Below are 17,069 nucleotides of genomic sequence, written 5' to 3'. Positions count from 1 at the left end.
ATATATTCATGTTGGCTTAATATGACGAACAGACTACTATATATAGGGACCTCGGCCTATTCCACAATTAGAGAAGTTTTCGGACATCTCTTTGAGATTTTTGGATGGACAGAACAGAGATAAGTTCAGATCTCTAGTATAGAGACAAGTTCGGATGGACAACACAGAGATAAGTTTAGATCTCTAGTACAGAGACAAGTTCAAATGGAAGGGGCAATGAGGAAGAAATGAAGGGACAATAAGGTTTAGTTTAGTGTTGATCATAGTCAACAAAAGTTTGGATCTCTCTCTGAGTTTGGATGGATACATTACAGTGACAAGAAAAGAAACGAGTTTGGATTACAGTGACAAGGGTTTCTTATATTAGGTAACACACAGTAGGAAGGTCACAAGTGTGTGACAAGATCTCATTGTTGTGACAAGGAAGAAGGTATCGGTGGTATCTAAAAAGGGCAGTGACTATGGTTCAGTAGTATGTCTTCAGGATTCGGTGTTATTGCTGAAGGAGAAAGTTTGGTATCCTTGACAAACATAGTGATCACTATTGAGTGTCATCACATATAGTGCGAAATCTGAAGTAGAAGGAAGAGAGAGAGAGTAGACAAGAAGATGGAAGAGGACTTGTGTCTTGGTCTTGGAATGGCTAATAGGTCAAGGGTCTTGGTCTTGGTATTCGTCAATTAAAATCTCTATAAGAAGAATTTGTCCGGGTTTTCCTCTCAAAGAGTGAGAGGTTTTGGCCTTGCCTGATAACCTACATTCTGTGTCTCTTGTCTATTTATGTTCATGCATTGGTTACTGTTTGATGAAGAAGAACACTAATAATCTAAGAAGAAGATTCTAATCTAAAGAAGAAAAAACATTCACAAGCAGTTACTAATCGTAGAGAAATCGCCTAATGCTAATGCCCTAGATTTCTCAACAAGGTATTGGAGCTAAGGTGGCAGTTAAAGAAGGGCATCTAATCAAAGAGACACTCAAGGACCGGTTTCCAAGAATGACATCAAAGCAAGTCGAGATCTACAGCAAAGCATCAAACCCTAGATCGAAGAAGAAGTCTACACCAACAAAAGTCTTGGGATCCTCTAGTCATCATCAAAAGACCACATGACTCTCATCAAGTTGAAGAGATCTACAAAAGCAAGGTAGCTCGAAGTATAGACATCCAATTGAAGCAATTCAAGGACAAAGATCACATCATCTACGAGAAAATCGAAACGCTAGAAGCATTTCTAGATCTGCACTCATTCACCACCGAAGAAGTCAAAGTATCTTGAAGGCTAGAAGGCTAAAGACATTGCCATCATCTTCAAAAGGTTATAAATAAAGCAAGTTCCCTCTCATTGAGGCAAGGACCCCTCCCTTATCCCTAAAGAATATCATCCGAGAAAGCATTAAGACATCCTCATCAATCAACATCATCAAAGGGAGCTAGATCAAAGGCGTTGTCATCATAAAAGGGGCAAACTACTTTTATTGAAGAAGGGACTTCATTTGGAAGAAGATCATCCAAAAGGGCATTAATACATCTTCATCAACCACCATCAAAGGGATCAAGTTGAAGATTTCATCTTTACTTATCAAGTAACTATCTTTTATTCTATAATCTAATCTAGTAAAATGACTTCGTTTTGCACGGAGATCTATAAGATGGTTGGGTCATCGAACTTCCTTGCATGGAAAAGGAGCATAGACATAGTCCTTGAAGAAAGTGAAGTCATTGGTCATATTTATGGAAAGGTCTCCAAACCAATGTTGCACGAAGCGGGGACGAAACAGGGACGTTTTTTGGAAGCGGGGACGCAGAAGCGTCATTTTCCAGAAATCTAGGAAGTGAAGCGTTTCAGAAGCGTCTGCTATATATATATATTATATTTTTTGCATTTATATTAAGAAAACATCCAAAATACCAAATTAGTTGTAGAAGACATGAAAACATGATATTTTTACATAAATCAAGATATATATGGCATCCATTGTATATCAATGATTAATTATCCCAGCATCAACCATCTACAATCTAGATTCTTCATCTCTTGTCTAGCCTTTGCCTCTACTTCAATTCTTTAGGGATTTTAGTCAACATTGCCTAATTTTGATCAAACAGCGTAATCCAAGCCTTATAATATGGTAGAGAAAGCTTAACATGCCTGATCGATGATTTTGACTTGAGTGAAGGGTACATAATTGCTGAGGCCGTGACAGAGGAGTTCAACAATCAATAACACCAACACTAGGGTACATATAGGGCTTGTTGCTCTTGATTAAATGCCAATCACATGCCCTCATACATGATATAGTCCAATGAAACGCCACAATCCCATTGATCCCGAAAACTGTTAAGTCTACTGAATTTTGAATGGGATATGAAATTCTATTTTCTCCATATGAAGTCTGATGAGGTTGGAACCACTCTCAAACACCCTGAGTCATTTCATGGTAATGTTAAAAATTTAAGTAAAAGGATGGAAATGAAATATAAAGGAGAATGTGACTTTTACTTTAAGAATTTAACTTTACCATTAGGGAGCATCTAGGGAGCATCAAGGGGCACCTTAGGAGTATTCAGAAAGTGTAGTTCCTCACAGAACAATTCAGAATTTCCAAAAACAAAAAAGCCCCACGGAACCGTCCACCTTCTCTTGGATCCGCTCGTGATCCGCAGTTGATACACATCTGAACCTCCATAGAATCCGCACCTGATCCTTTCCAGATTCGTGGATCGGGAAATAGGAACTGCGGATCGGGTAGTAGGAGTCATAGATCGGGGCCCCACGAATCCAATTTTTCAAGAACCGCCAAAAAAGGAGGAATCGCGGATCCAATTTTCCAATCTGCAGTTTCGTCAAAGGATCGGTGGCGGATTTGTACGGGACGTGGATCTGCCTTTAGATCCTCGGGGGGGGGGGGGGGTTTGCAACACTGCTCCAAACCATTCGAAGGACAAGCATTATCTGAATACATGGAAAGGGATCAAAGGGCTCAAGGGATTCTTATGAAATCAAACAAAGGTCCCCTCAGTCCCTATATAGTAGGATTGGAGACATCAAAAGAGATATATGATAAGCTGGTAGAACTATTTAGATATGATCTACACAAATTGAAGGTATCAAAGGATAACGGATTATCTTCATAAGATCTAAATTGCAAGATCTGGGATGAGATAATCGTCATTGTTCCAAATGCACTAACTGATGAACAAGGTGACAAATGTCTATGAGGATAAGAAGGCTATCCCATTCAATAATGTGTGGTCTCTACGCTAGATAGGAGAAGACAAGTTGAGGGCAAAAAGTATTCAAACGTTTGTCGAAAGGAAAGAAGAAAGGATAAAGGGTTATCTTCATAAGATCTAAATTGCAAGATCTGGGATGAAATAATTGTCATTGTTACAAATGCACTAATTGTGAACAAGGCAACAAATGTCTATGAGGATAAGAAGGTTATCCCATTCAACAACGTGTGGTCTCTATGCCAGATAGGAGAAGACAAGTCGAGGGCAAAAAGAATTCAGAGATTTGTCGAAAGGAAAGAAGAACATAGCTAAGATTCAATGCTATGAGCGTTTCAGGAAAGATTGTCCTAAGTTCAAGAAGGGCAATATCAAGAAAGATGGAGAAGAGGCTCATTTCACCGAAGAAATGGAGGAAGCTGAAAAGAAGGAAGTACATTAGAAACAAGAGATCGTGACATCACCATAAGGAAATATGAAGGATATAGCTCTTGGGAACCTCATTGGAAACTTAAGGAAAGGAAGAAGTCATCCAGGACAGGGCTCATCATACATCAAAAAGTAACATCTGTTGGATAGGGATATGCAAGATCCTCGAGATTCTTTGATGGAATCTTCATCGGAAGGTTCACCGATCTAGAGAGGAAGCAAGTGTTTCATTAGGAATTCCAACATGTGGAATTTATGAGATGATGGTATGATGACATAAGAGATGTGAAGCAGATCAAGGGGTTGAAGCTCTTTTCCTTCAAGGAAGCTGCTGAAAGAAGTCTAGATGACCTAAAGGTAAATGAGGTATGTATGCTTGTATTCAATACTATAATGTCATGTCGTATGGTTGCAGGTAACATGGATCATTACTTCTATCTTGAGAAGCATGATCAAAGGAAAATGATATTTTCCTTTGAAAAGATGCAAGAAGGCATAGGTCATACTAGATGGAATCAACATAATATGTCCTCATATGAAGTATGAGGTGGTTGACTACAATTGAGAAACTCTGATTGGAAGCTCCTCAGAATGAAATGTGTGAAGAAAGGAAGGAAGAGATCGTGAGATATGAAACCATGGTAAAGGTAATCGACATCCGGAAGACCAAGAAGATTTGACTAGGAAGTCTCTTGAAAAGATATGAAGACTCTGATGGAAGTCTGGAAAAGATGGAAGACCCTTGACAATGGATATCTTTGGGAGATATGTCAACATGTATGCAGGATGCTGATGAAAACTAGAAGATGTCATGATGAAAGACCATCACAAAGGTAATTTTGATTTAAGTGTTCATTTCTTATTTTTGAACAAATATCTGGATGGGCTTATGCAGGATTGCAAAAGGAAGAACTGTGGATGTATTCCCAAAGGACCATGTAGAAGGATGTAAGATCCTTTCGAAGAAAATGGTATGAAGAAGGCAGCATGACATGAAGCAAGGCCAGATGTAGACTGATGAATCACTTTCTGATGAAAGGAATGATGACATGACTGACTCATGAATGAAAGTGATGAATGGTCTTGTGCCCTATGAAGAAATCCCAAAAGATAAAGACTCTGTGACAAAGAAATTCATGACATCAAAGGAAGGTGTTCTTCTAGTAGTTGTTTGTCCCATCATCTCTACCCGAGTAGCTGCTGTAGGTCCCTAATTAAGAGGGAGCCTGGAAACAAGTTTCTTACTTGGAAGAAACTTGGAAATTTCTAAGCCAAGGGAGAGCTTAGGTACACCCCTTGTGTAGGAATGAGTACATTCCTTTATTGGAATATGTCCTCCCTAATTGAGAGGGAGATATAGACACATCATTTTGGTCTTCAACTGGGAATACAAAATGGAGGATTGAGTAATCATTTGACATCCGATGCTCTTTGAGGATGAGATAGGGCATCCAAGATAAGAGTAGTTGTAGAGGACCGATATTCTTTGAGAACTGGGGAGTCCAAGATAAGAATAGTCCTGATGGAACACACCCTGAGAACCCGGGTGGGGTATGTTTCGAGAGAGACAATGATGAGAGTGTTTATAAATCATTGGTCTCGCCAACATTGAGCTCAGATCTTGTGGAGAGATAGAGCTGTTAGTCAAGGCCTTGCTATGTAACAATGTTGGTTGATATGATGCTAAACAAATGGGTTACCAATCTGATTCTTCTTATGAGAAATTCTTCAGATTGAGAATGACCAAGTACCATTATGAATACCTCCCTAGTTAAGAGGGAGTGTTGAAAAGTGTAACTAGGTTCGGTCTTCATAATGACATGTAATTGTGATTTTTGTAAATGATGAAAATAAGAAAATAAAATTATTTTTGTAATGCTTGCTTCATGGGTTTCATGAGCAAGAGATTTTATTTTTAGTGGCTCCCATTGAGAGCCTTTAGGATTTGTCATTAAAGTCTAAAGAGTCAATGTCATGTATGAAGAACCCTTCTCGGGGATATGACAAATGTATATGAGTCTATAAAAGTATCTAGAAGCTCTCCAACGACAAGCACAAGTCCTCCTCTTCATGTCGGCTTCAAGATAAAGTAAACAAACTCATGTCGACTTCTCATTATGGAGACACACCTACTCATATATTCATGTCAGCTTAATATGACAAACATACTACTATATATAGGGATCTTGGCATATTCCACAGTTAGAGAAAATTTTGGACATCTCTCTGTGATTTTTAGATGGAAAGAACAGAGATAAGTTTAGATGGAAGGGACAACGAGGAAGAAATGATGGGACAATAAGGTTGTATTTAGGGCTGATCATAGTCAACAAAAGTTCGGATCTCTCTCTGAGTTTGGATGGATACATTATAGTGACAAGAAAAGAAACAAGTTCGGATTACAGTGACAAGGGTTTCTTATATTAGGTACCACACAATAGGAAGGTTACAAGTGTTTGACAAGATCTCATTGCTGTGACAAGGAATAAAGGTCTCGGTGGTATCTCAAAAGGGTAGTGAGTATGGTTCAATAGTATGTCTTCGGGATTCAGTGTTACTGCTAAAGGAGAAAGTTTGGTATCCTTGAAAAACACAGTGATCACAATTCAGTGTCATCACATGGTGCGAAATCTGAAGTAGAAGGAACTGAGAGAGAGTAGACGAGAAGATGGAAGAGGACTTGTGTCTTGGTCTTAGAATGGCTAATAGGTCAAGGGTCTTGGTCTTGGTATTCATCAATTAGAATCTCTATAAGAAGAATTTTTGTGGGTTTTCCTCTCAAAGAGTGAGAGGTTTTGGCCCTGACTGATAGCCTACATTCACTGTCTCTTGTCTATTTATGTTCATGTATTGGTTACTGTTTGATGAAGAAGAACACTAATAATCTAAGAAGAAGAAGATTCTAATATAAAGAAGTAAAAAACATTCCAAGCAGCTATTGATCGAAAAGAAATCATCTAATGCTAATGCCCGAGATTTTTCAACAGATAGTACCATGAAGACATCTCATAACTTAAAAGATTCTTTGCAGCAACCCAATGTATATGATGAGGCTCAACCATAAATTGACTTAATGTATTAACAACCAAGCATATGTCTGGTTGTGTGTTCGCCAAGAATATCAAAGCTTCCACATGTTATCTATATTCAGCGGGATTTGCCAAATTCGGACCAACAACACTTCCACATAGTTTCTTGAAATTAGTTCCATTGATGTAGTCACTGACTTGCATTCCACCATGCCACATCTCTCCAACAACTTCACAATATATTTTCCTCGAGAAAGGAATATCTCACCTGGCTTTTCCCAGGCCTCCAAGCCTACGAAGTAATGCATCAATCCCAGGTCTTTCATCTCAAATTCAGAAGCCAGGGTCTGCACCAGTCAGAAATAGATCATCAACATACAAGACCAAAATAAGTGTCATGTCCTTTTCAACCTTGAAGTATAAGTTTAGATCAGCATAACTCCTTGTAAATGCCAAGTTCATGAGATAGCTATCAATCCTATCATACCAAGCCTTAGGGTATTGCTTTAACCCATAGAGGGCTTTCTTCAACATGCACACGTGTCCTTCTATCCTGTTTTTCAAACCCTTGAGTTTGTTCCAAGTAGACTTCTTCCTTTAGCGAGGCATGTAAAAATGCGGTCTTAACATCCATTTGATGTAGTCTCCATCCTTGATTTGTAGCAAGAGCAATTATGGATCGTATAGTGATGTATCGAACAATTGGTGCAAATATCTCATCATAGTGAATAATTTATTTTTGAGAATAGCCACGAGTTACGAACCTTGCCATATATTTTTTTGCACTTCCATCGGCTCCATGTTTAATCTTGTAAATCCATTTCGAAGTGACTGCGAACTTGTCCTTTAGTCTAGGCACAACTTTCTGTTGTTGCTGGGATTGTATAGGGACCGCGACAATGCTAAGGACAGGGGCTGTCACTCTGATCCCCGCCCACTCCGTTCTAGCTGTCTCCCAATAGTAGACAACGGGGGGTAGTCCCTATGGAATGAGGTGAAGGAAAACAACTTTCCAACTTGTTTGGGAGACACGAATGAGTGGCCTAGCCACATGGTTGAATTTAAGCAACATTATTTGGTATATTAGATTTGAAAGTATGGAACCAATGCCTTAATGGAGTCACAAATTCTTGCTTATAGTAAATTGGAACCAAATGACCGGATGGAGACCCGCTGCTTTGAGATGATTAAATAACCTATATGATATGCAAATCCTAGGACCTATGTGTGATATAGTGATCTTGGTTAATTTTAATATATGCTTCGTCTAAGTGTAACATTCCCTTAACTATTTTGAAGCTGGGCTCCAAGGTAGGTTGTGGAAAGGAGGCCAATAGGAAGCAGGCTAGGGCTTGAATCTTGATTAACGATACCTTCTATCGTGCTCCTATCACCCTATGCCATCGGCGTTGTAGAGACTGTGGCTCTGATGATTGCAAGGTCACTGTGCTAACCATGGAAGAGTTGTCGAGTCCCCTCAATCTAGATGAGAAGGGTTGCCCTATATTTCTATCAACCTAGCTTATGCTAGGAGGTAAATTATTAATGCAAGCTAGATCTAGGATGCTTGTGCAAGAGATTTAAGAGTGAGATTATCTTGGGGTAAAATTGTTTATGTTATTACTTAAGTACTTATTGTGAATTTGCCTTAAATTAAAAGCACTTAACAACATTAAGATACAATCTTAAGCAAGATAGATGCCGAAAGATACAAGTGCAATCTTCAAGAATTTTTCACAGGATGCTTAACCGATTAAACCAACTTATCCACTTATCAATCAAGATGCCAATCACAGTTATCAAAGATGTAAAACAAGATTACACGTGATCTTATTACTCAATGCCCCAAAGATATGAAACTATATTCACACGATCCCAAGAGATTTATCACTAGGTTTGACTTGTGATTTAAGTGCTTACAGTGAGTGAGCTTTTTAGATGTGAAACATTCCTATAACATATAAACTCAAAAAGACAAACAATATACGCCAATTTCATAATATAAATGCTAGGAACAAGTAACCAAACACAAGGTTATGAATATACTTAGGCACTTTTATGTTCCTATGATCTTTTTATGAGCAGCAAGTGACCATTATGAGAAAAGTAAACAATTTATGACAGTAAACAAGTTATGACAACTGTAAGTAAATGCCAATCCAACAATGCTTATACTTGCCAAAATGTGCCCAATTGCCAAGCTTGATTAGCTGAAAAATAAGATATGTTAGCTTTCTTAAGATGTATTTTTCAGTGAATTTTCAGATTTGAAATATTAATTACAACAGTAAATAACCACAGATCAGCAATTTAATGCTACCAAGAATAAATGACCAATTTGCCCAAAAATAGAAAAAATGCACTGAAATTTAAAAAATTCAATTTTAGGGCTTTTAGAGAGTATGACTCAACAAATTTCAGAACTGATATGTTTATCCAACAATGCCTATACTTGCCAAAATGTGCCCAATTGCCAAGTAACTTGATTTGCTGAAAAATAAGATATGTTAGCCTTCTTAAGATGTATTTTTTAGTAAATTTTCAGATTTGAAATATTAATTACAACAGTAAATAACCACATGTCAACAATTTAATGATGCCAAGAATAAATGACCAATCTACGGAAAAATAGCAAAAATGCACTGAAATTTAAAAATTTCAATTTTAGGGCTTTTAGAGAGTATGACTCAACAAATTTCAGAATTGATATGTTTATTACAGCAGTAAACAAATGATAGATCAACAAGCTAGCAATACTAAAGACAATGTCCAAAATGCCTAAAATAGTAAAATTTTGCTGGAAATTGAAAAAATCAAAATTTTGACCCTTATTAAGTGTATGCTTTAGAAATTTTCAAATCTGAATTTTTCGGTTATGCAGTAAATTCCAACAAGCTTAAAAGCTAGATCTAGGCTAGATCTAAAGTGCCCAAGTGGCCAAAATTCATAAAAATGAAAATTTTGCAAATCTAAACAATTTTGACCATGTAGCATGTGATTTTAGGGCTAAATTCTTACTGATTTAATTGCTATAATAAAACAAAGATAAAACTAGGGTTTAGAGGTCAAACTCTAGATCCAAGGCCTTGAAGATCCCTTGGTCAAAATTTGTTGAAACTTTGGAATCAAGCTGCCACTTGAAAAATAGAATTTTTGAACTTCAAAACCTGCAAAAGCACCAAGTATTTAGTCCCAAAACTTCAGATCTAGGGTTTAGGGCAAACTAAGGTAGAAAATGGCCAAGAAAAAGCCAATGTTAGGCCAAGGAATTCCAACTTTGGGGGATAAAGGGGCCTAGATGATAGATCAGGGGTAGAAAAGGCAAGAGGAGGTCAAAAAAATGCAACGCTAGAGGAAGAAAGCCCAAAAAAGCTTGACGCTGGGGTTTAGGAGGCAAATTAGGGCCCGAAAGAGGATGACGTGCCTAAAGGGCAGCCATTTTGGGCGAGAGGAGGGCAGTCGCGTGGCCTAGGGCCCACAACTAGGCATTTTGAGGCCCTAAAGCCCCAACACTGGGCTAGGAAAGGGAGGTCGAGCCCTCTAGGGGCTATGACCTGCCTTAGAGGGCTTAGAAAAGATGACGCAAGGCCTCTGGAGGCTGGCGCAGGTCAAGGAGGGAGGACGTTGGGCCTATAGGAGCTGGATCTAGGCCCGAGAGGCTTGGAAAAGTGAAACCCTTGTCTTGATTTTTTTTTCTTCCTTAGATTTGAATTTTGTTGAAAATTCTTCAGTAGGTAGCCCTGCAAAATCTTCAAGAGGCTTGATCTTACACTCAAGGGCCTAGATCTAGCTCTTCCTTCACTTGATCCCTTGATCCAACGTGCAAAAATAAAAAATAAAACACCAAAACTCCAAATATATACAAAATACTAAAAATCCCCAAACCCCAGGTTAGAAAAAATAATTTACAAGTTAGATCTAGAAGACTATTTACAAGATTTACAAATATACAAGGGTTTTGAAAATTTTAAATTTTTGAGAAAATTATTTTCTATGGAGTTTTGTCCTTTGAAGAATGACTAGAAATACTTCAAAAAATTTTATGCTCACTATAGCCTTAGCAAAGATTTAATCCGCCATATAAAAATTGAGGATCCAAGCAAAATGATCCTTGTCCATAGTCTGTGAACTTGGAGACCAAGGATTGATTACCTGCAAACATTATGTATTATCTTAAAATAATCACATAAAGCACAACATAGGAAACCCGTAATCAATACATACCACATATCAACGAATAAGAACACCTCGAGTTGCACCCCAAAGTCTTTTATTATAGCAGAAAAAATAGCTCCCAACCGGACAATAGTGTACAAAAATGTTTCAGCAACACTATTCTAGCCAAAGATCAAGATGCTAGAGACTCAAATGACTCTACTTTGTAGATAAATCTTCCAAACGGAAAAATAACGGCTAATTTCTTTGATCCTTGTCAAAATAATCTTGGCTGTTGGTAAACACTTCAAGATCTTTTAATCTTGGTTTTAATTTTTAATTTTTGAGGAATTTTCGAATTTATCATTTAATTCCATTTTAATTAGTTCAAAATTAATTATTTTGAGCTAATTTCCTCAAAAATTTGACTTTGACTTAATTAGTAAGGTCTAAGGGCCCAAATTTTTCCTAAAATATAAAATATTGCCTTGGTGGAAGACCTTTAAAATTTGACTCTTTTAAGACTCACGAATTTTTCCATTTGGAGAATTTATTTTCCTAAGACAATTTAAATTTGACTCTAATTAATTAATTTTTCTGGTTTAGGATTTTTTTTTATTTTGTTTATTTTGCCAGAAAAATTAATTAATTTAACATATGAGGGGATTTAATATTTTTTCAACCCATTAGAACATAAAGTTTTACATTTACAAGACCCAAAGAATGAATACACATTTTGCTTAGACCCTCAAGACACATAACTCATATGCAACACAATATGATGTAGTAAACCAAGTGATTTGTAATAAAATAATTAAGCCAACTAGCTTAAATTATTCCCAAATCACTTTTACATAAGATTTGACTAAAAACACTAGGACTTATGTAATAATTCGACAATAAATTTCAACCTAGCTTTGGGTTTAAGCTGGAGGGAAAAAACTCTTTTGATTAGCCTTGTCTAGAAACACAAGTAATCAACGAGGTTAAAAAACCGCATAGGATGGAATTTGTCATCAAAATTATAGGCTTATCTAGTTTGTTACAGACTCAAGGTTCTGCTAAGATCATTTACATTACATAACTTGCAGAATGGGATAACCATGACACATGGACTGCTAATATGTGATCTGATTGTGTTGAAAAAAATTGTACTTCCGCTTTGTTGGAACTTTGGCAATTTGAGTGCAACACTTCCCAAATATTGTTTTTCATGATTGACTCATATTCTTATAGTGCTTCACGATTTTTTCAAAAGTGGAAGGTTCAGTTTATATGATAGTACTCATGGCAACCAAGTATCCTTGATACCTGGTGGGCTTCTTACTTTCTTGAAATGTCTCCCTAGGAGCAACATGATTTTCAACACATTGAAGTGTATCTTGGAGCCATAATGGTATTTTATTTGAGGTAGAGGGATCACAAGGAGGTGAATTCATCGGGCTTCGGGGCATGGGCTCATCTGTCGGAGGTTCTTCTTGTTCTTCAACAACATCATCATCCTTCCTTGAGATAAGGGGGGCCCCTTGCTTTTCCAAGGGCAATGTGTTCATCAAAAGTAACATCTCTACTCACTTCCACATCTCTTTGACCAAGTACATAAATTTGATATGCCTTTGAATCTTCACTATATCCAACAAATACACTTTTCTTCCTAGAGGCTTCCGACTTGTTCCTTTCCTCCTTTGGTACATGAAAATATATAGGACAACCAAAGATTTTAAAATGAGCAACATTAGGTTTCTTAACAGTAAAGACTTCTTCAGGTGTCTTTGGTACATTAAAATATATAGGACAACCAAAGATTTTAAAATGAGCAACATTAGGTTTCTTAACAGTAAAGACTTCTTCGGGTGTCTTGAAATCCAAGCTTTGATGAGGGCTCCTATTTTGAACATACACAATAGTGTTTGCAGCTTCTCTCCATAAAAACGTCGGTAGATCTTGATCATAAATCATGGCATGGGTGGCTTCCATAATAGTTCGATTCTTTCTATCAACAACTCCATTTTGTTGTGGATAATATGTAAGAATTCTCTCCCTCTTAATACATGCCTATCGGCAAAAGTCATTGAATTCATTAGATTCGTGGCTTCCATAATAGTTCGATTCTTTCTCTCATCAACTCCATTTCTTGTGGATTATATGGAACGATTGTATCCCTCCTAATACCTGCCTCTTTGCAAAGTTCATTGAATTCATTAGATTCACACTCAGTTCCATTATTAGTTCTTAATGTCTTGATCTTCTTTCCTGTATGATTCTCCACCAAGGCTTTGAAAGAACGAAACCATCTAAATACTTCATCCTTCTTTAGAAAATAAATCAAAGTCTTGCAGGAGAAGTCATCCACAAATATCACATAGTATAGCTATCTTCCCAATGAAGTCACGGGCAAAGGAACAACCATGTTAGAATGGACCAATTGAAGAATATCAACTGTCTTACTCTCATTAGAAGGGAATGTTCCCTTTGTATGTTTTCTAGTTGCACAACCTTGACAAACTCTTCCATGATTCATATGAAATTTGGGCATCGCCGTGGCCATCTACCTTACGCCAGGTAAGACTTTGTAATGTAAGTGAGCAAATCTCTGGTGCCATAGCTCACATTGGACATAGGTGTCATTTGCCAAAGCTCCCAAAGGACTTCCATCAACTTGATAAAGACCATTGACCCTAAACCCAAGAGTAAAAACATCTTTCAAGTTTCTATGCCATGCACGTACCTTTCCATTAGTGAAAGCTACCTTGAAGCCTTTGTCTTCCATTGCAGAAATAGACACCAATTTCTTCTTCAAATCAGGCACATACAAAACTTCCCGAAGATGTATGGTTTGACTATAGTTCAAGTGAAGAGTAACAATTCCTATCCCTTTCACAAGTAGGTGGAATTATCTCCAAGAATAATATTTAGATTAGTCTTCCTCTCAACTAAATTTGAGAGAACCTTCTTATATCCAGTGAAGTGCCATGAGGCTCCATTATCAATTAACCAATAATCCAAAGTATTCATCTTGTTTTTCAACAACATTATTTTCATCATACTTGGCATTTCTTGTTATCTTGGGAGGTCGATTATTTCCTTTGCCTTTTCCTTTGAATTCCTTCTTAGATCCTTGACCCTACCTTCTTGAATCTGATGGACCAACATAATTCCTCCTTTTAGCACGAGTAGAGAAAGCAGTAGGTTCATTTCCATTGGCAGACTTGTCTCTTTCCATCATCCTTATCTATTCTTGAGTGCATCTAGCCAATAGCTCATCAAAACCAGGTATCCTGTCATTATTGAGAATGGTGGTGACAAATGTTTTCCACGGTCTTGAAAGATCTCCAAGTGCAATGAGGGTGAGTTCCCTATCAGTAGTAACTTCCCCAATAGATAGCAAGTCATTCTTTACTTGAGTTATTCTCATGAAGTAAGCTTGTATGGACTCCCCTTTGTCCATCTTGATATCCTTTAACATGTTCGTGAGAAAGAAGATTTGATTTGCATTGTTGACTTTGAACATCCCAATCAATTTATCATACATTTCCTTTGAAGTTCCCAAATCAGAAATATAAGAGATTAAATGCTTTTGAATTTAGTCAACTAAGATTTTCTATACTTTGTTCTAGCATCAACATGTGCATTTGAAGAAGGATCCACCACTTTCCCTTGCATATAATCCAACACTTCATGTTCCTCCAAGGTTAGCTCAAGATTCATCTTCCAGGCATGATAATTTGATTTGTCATTGGGCTTATCCCCATACTTGAAATATGTGGTAGCAGCCATGGAGGCCTGTCCAATAGCCCTTGTCCAATAGCAACAAGTATTTCAACAGTGATGCTTACTTCTTCCTTGGGCTTTGTCTTCACCTTGGCTCTGATACCATGTTAATTTTTATGGTATGTTCTATGGTTACAACAATTGGTTCAATAATTTATTAGCTCAATAATAATTTCACTTCAGATTCCAATAACAGTCAATTAGCATTGACCATTGACAATAACTATAGATAGAACATCAGATGCACAAGAAGACAAGCCAAGACAAATAACACAAAGATTTAAGGTAATGCTAGGGCAAAATCCAACCAATCCTTCTTATTGATTAATATCAAATGTCCAACATAGAGAGAAAATCCTATTTTGTATAGTGATGATAACAAGAAGCCGAAAATTGATGCAAATCTGTCTCTTTCAAATCTGCAATTCTGTAGTCTGTCAACAACAACCAACTTGCCCTAACCAGTCCAGTCAACAGTGGTCAAATTGTAGCCAAATAGTCTCTAATCAGTTCGGTCAAACCAACAAGGAACTCAACCTCTTCACAAGGTTAAAATCAACCCAAAACAAAGATGAAAACTAGTCAAATAAAGTCAACCCTTATGTGGTCAAAACCTGTAATTATGCCTGCAGTCATTATTTGTCAACTTGCCCAAAATTCCTCCTTTTGTGTGCTAATGGATGCGGCTTGCCCAAATAGAGTTTCTAAGTCAAAACACAGTCAAACAATTTATGAAAGTCTTTGATCAACGCTAGTCAAAGCCTGCTACAGATGCAGGAAAGACAAAACAACCAAGGAACCCTTCGCACACGTGGGAAGAAGAAGCTACCTCAGGTTGTACGAACCGATCAAAACAAGAGAGAGAAGATGTGTGAGTGAGATGATGCCAAAATGAGGTGAACTTGACTTATATTTATAGTGGTTGATGTGGGGTGAAGAGCCATGTCCATTCACCAATGGGGTCTACTGGAAGAGGGGCAGACTTGTGGAGATGATGTCGACTTGAAAATGAGGCATTTGTAGGAGTCCAAAAATTCTGATTTTTGAGGTGAAGGGAGATGCCATCAAGGGTGATCTAAGGGTGTCATGAGCCATCGAAGGAGGGGCTTCTAAGTGGGGGAATTAGCCCTTAGTTGCACCTTTTAACAATCTCAGAATTCAAAACCTAGTGATGGGCTTTATTCACTTTTTTCCACGCACACACACACACACACACTAGCCCTCAAAACCTAGTGATGGTCATTATTCACTTTTTTTCCATTGTTGAATAAGAGCGAGATGGACTGTAACTCCTACTACGACTTCTAGGACTTTCACTCCGAATCTTGTGTTGAGATTGTTGAGAAAAATAGTACCAAGGAGTGTTTCCTGGGCATTTATCCTTTTGGCCTAAGAAGACACATTAATAATCTTTTTGTCTAGGGACATTATGAGTATATTAATGTCTTGGAGCTAAAGTATCTTTTATGTGATAGGTACCATGTACTTTAATTTATAAAAGTCACTAATGTTATAAAGTGACTTTATGTGAAAAGTACATAGTGTACTTCATAATATTAAAGTGACTTTTATGTTTTAAAAGTCACTCTATAAGAGAAAAAGTGTACAAGGTACAAAACATTAAAAGTTGTCTAGGAGTGTCATCAAGTGGGGTCAACATGAGAAAGGGGTCAAGTGGGGGAGTTGATCTCTACCCTTAATCTAATGAGCTGAGATTTAATCTCAGCCACTAGATCTCTAGGTTTTGGTGTCTCATCTTATGAAGAGACAAAAAAGGGAAAAAGGAGGGAAGAGAGTGTTCATTCTCTCACGAGCATTTGAGAGAAAGGCAAAGAGAGAAAAGGAGGAGCTCAAGCTAGCAAAGGAGAGCTAGAGAGCAAGGGAGAGTAAGGAGGTTCAAATTGTGGGGAAAGGATGTCTGTGTACAGTCCAAGGGAAGAGCTTGGAATTTCAGGGAGGTCACTAGCACAAATCCTGAAAATTTCAGGCTGAGCTTGTAGGTTGAGTTTATGTGCTTGCAGGCTGAGATTTCTTCCAAGGGACTGCCCTGGGTTTTGAAGAGGTTGAGTGGGAAACTCAACGAGTTTCTAGTTGTGGGAAGAGGCAACCCTTTGTTTACCGCCAAATACATAGGTTCCAGGACGAGTTTGCAGGTGGCCTCCGGGACGAGTTCAGGGCTGAAAAGTCTGGTTATACACAGGTTGACTTTAGGCAAGAATATGTGGTTGTTTCTTGGCCGAGTTTAGGCCAGAACTGAAGGTGAAAATTAACTGAGTTTGCAAGAAGAACACGGCCAAAATTTATGGGCGAGAAGGCCCAGAGAAATGCTAGTCTTCCAGTGAGGAAATAGAGGTCTTAACAACTCTAAACCTGAGGTTGTTAGATATTAAGTCACAAATTTCCAGAAGTATTCTTGGTATCCTCAACTTTTAAATCAAGGCACTGTCAGAGGG

The 17,069-nt window shown here is 37.7% G+C and overlaps 1 protein-coding gene across 1 annotated transcript in view; it reads left to right on the top strand.

The window, feature by feature from the left end:
- LOC149156273 (ribosome biogenesis protein BRX1 homolog 1-like) overlaps nucleotides 1–17,069 on the top strand; it is a 67,325-nt gene that overhangs the window by 11,688 nt on the left and 38,568 nt on the right. The window lies entirely within an intron of this gene.

The sequence above is a fragment of the Pinus tabuliformis genome, chromosome 9, assembly GCF_031772625.1.
Source record: "Pinus tabuliformis cultivar Carrire ecotype Pingquan chromosome 9, CPIR1, whole genome shotgun sequence".
Taxonomy (NCBI): Eukaryota; Viridiplantae; Streptophyta; class Pinopsida; order Pinales; family Pinaceae; genus Pinus; species Pinus tabuliformis.
The sequence above is the reverse complement of the archived record's forward strand: the minus strand, read 5'-3'. Positions and strand labels throughout refer to the sequence as shown.